The sequence below is a fragment of a genome, unplaced genomic scaffold, assembly GCF_019419815.1.
Source record: "Pyrus x bretschneideri cultivar Hongxiangsu unplaced genomic scaffold, Pyrus_bretschneideri_v1 Contig5, whole genome shotgun sequence".
In the NCBI taxonomy this organism is placed as follows: Eukaryota; Viridiplantae; Streptophyta; class Magnoliopsida; order Rosales; family Rosaceae; genus Pyrus; species Pyrus x bretschneideri.
In genome coordinates this window covers 301083-303640 of record NW_025999787.1, presented here as the reverse complement: position 1 = coordinate 303640, position 2558 = coordinate 301083, and the positions used below count along the sequence as shown (strand labels likewise).

At 39.9% G+C, this 2558-nt stretch overlaps 1 long non-coding RNA gene across 1 annotated transcript; it reads left to right on the top strand.

Moving 5' to 3' along the window:
* The first annotated feature begins 434 nt into the window (after window positions 1-434).
* LOC125470472 lies at window positions 435-2140 on the top strand. The gene is made up of 4 exons (XR_007252739.1): window positions 435-1010; window positions 1209-1304; window positions 1398-1477; window positions 1581-2140. It is a non-coding gene; the product is annotated as an uncharacterized LOC125470472 (long non-coding RNA).
* The last annotated feature ends 418 nt before the right edge of the window (window positions 2141-2558 follow it).

Sequence of the window (2558 nt, the reverse complement as noted above, 5' to 3'; positions counted from 1 at the left end):
CATAAAGTCCCACATTGACCGCGGACAAAAGCTAAAGACTCAACTCAACTATAAAAGGAGACCATTCTCCTACAATTAATCCCTAATGTCATTATGGTACTTAAACTAGTCATTAGAACTCACTAATGATAATTATGCTTGAACCTATGTATTGTGTAAACCCTTCACTATTAATGAGAACTCATTTACTTCTTGGACGTAGCCAAACTTAGGGTGAACCATGTACATCTTGTGTTTGCTTTCCTATCTCTTTACATATTATCCTCACTAGGTAACCGGAGCAACCGAGTGAAGTTCACAAACTTGACACTTTATGTTGTTCCAAAGTCTTCCCTGATTTTGTGCATCAACAAAAATAAACATATCAAACGAAATTTCCTATAAATCCTAGCCTCCTCTCCCACCCTTGATTTTCATAACAGTGTAGCAGAAGATTTGTACAAGAAGCTGAGAATGCAGAAGCAAGAAGAATAGGAGTCGAGAGTTTGAAGAAACAGGAATCTTATTTCACTTGCTGAGTTAGTTACAATGGGAATTACCATATGGCTTTTTATAGTAACTTGGAATGTTAATGACTAAGTAACCGAGATTGGAACAATGCTGCAAAAATGGAGGACCATGAAGCCCCATGTAAGCACATATGGAGATGTACTCCACTTGCAAGTCTCCCTTATGCACTCTTTCAGGAACAAAGTGGAAGTCAGTATCCAAATGCTTGATTCTGGTATGGATGTAGATGTCTCGTCTTACTTCTTGCCGTAGGACCATGACTACTGCACCTTCGCCGCCTCCCCCACCTGCTACTATTGCCGTGACTGCTCCAACGCAGGTGAACTCTATGCTTTGCCCTCCGATTAATTCGGTTGGTCTCGGGTCGCCTAGGCACCGACGTCAATGACGTCTTCAGTGGCGCTTCCCCTTAGCACGTGGCGAAGTCACCGACGCCCCCTGCACCCTTGACAAGACATCGGCATTGGCATCCGCATTGGTGGCTGAGGGCTCGCGGCCAGGTAAAATATAAAAAAAAAAAAACTCCGTTCATTTCCTTATTCTTTAAATCGATAAAATATTTTTTGTTGATTAAAATATGTTCCATGCTTCAATTCCGTGTTTGATGCCAAATTGTGGGCTTCAACTATTGTAACTGTTGGTTAGATACAAAATATTGTTTAATACTACAACTAATACCTTCATTTTTTGTATAATAGAAGAAGGCAAAAGCCGACAAGATCAACTAGGACAAGAAGACTTTTCTCCACCACTCGAGTTCAAGGCCCTTATCATATAGGATGGAGGCGCGACAGGTAATAAAGTGTTAATATTCCAATTTTTAAATGTGACAAATATTAATTTCTTTTTTGCGCACTAACATTCTTCTTATCTTTTTCTGTTTTCAGGGGGGTTGAAAATTACCTAGATCGACTTCTTTAAGGATGTTTATGTTCGACCCGAGGATGAGTTGGCCAAGCAATTGCATGTAAATATAATTGAATTCTTAATTAGTCTCTTATGCTTTCAAGTATATATAAAAATTAATTCAATATTAATTATTATTAAAATTTTCTATCTTATTGTCTTAGGCAACGTTGGTGGAGAAAAGCCAATCCATTATTTAGGTGTCCACTTCCCAGCTTTCCCCTAACACCCTGGTCGAGTCTGTTGATCCACCCGTGGATGCGAGGTTTCTTTTACTGACAAAGACCATGGATCAGACCCTCAGTCGGAGGTAGATGAAGTATTGCAGGGGAATGGGGCATGCTCGTCAGTGTGAAACTGGGCCTCTTCATCCATGCAGTCAAAGGGCAAGGTCACAACATTGACACATGAAGTGGCTAACCTGAGAAGTAAGCTTGCGCTTATCATAGAGGCCCTCAGCTCGTCCTGCATCCGTCTCCCACCAGGTTTTGTTGCCCTGTCCACCTTCGAGCCCCTCAACCCAGAGCAGACCTAGCACCCCGACCAGTAGACCTCCGAGCCCCTCTAGCCGCAAGACATCCAACAGCCCGCCATCTATGGCCAAATAGATTTTCAATACATATTTCAATAGATTTTCATTTTCCTACTTGCATAAATCTTTTGTTTTAATTTTTTATTTATTTTTATAGTTACAATTTAATTATTATTTTAAATGAAAAACGTAACCAGAACCAAAAAAATAAAAAGATATAATTTTGCATGACGAAAATCTTCTTTGCACTAGATTACACTCAACAAAAACTTTAATCATTTATACGACAAAAGTTCAACAATTTAATAATGTTAAAATTAATTCTTTTTCGTTGCATGAATGTTTACTGGACGAAACTATTCGTCGCGCAATGTCTTTACTAACACTGTCATCTTGTCCCAATGAGTACCCCGTTACCCTTATTCTTCCTGCGACCAAGGGCTTCGTTCCAATACATTGATTGCAACGAAACCTCATTTCATCGCGCGGCCGTTTGTTGTGTGATGAAGTTCATAATTTCGTCGCAGGGTGTTTTTTCACGACCTTTGTGCGACGAAGATTTCGTCGCTTTAATATCTATGGGACGAAATTTTCTTTGCGCAACCAAATG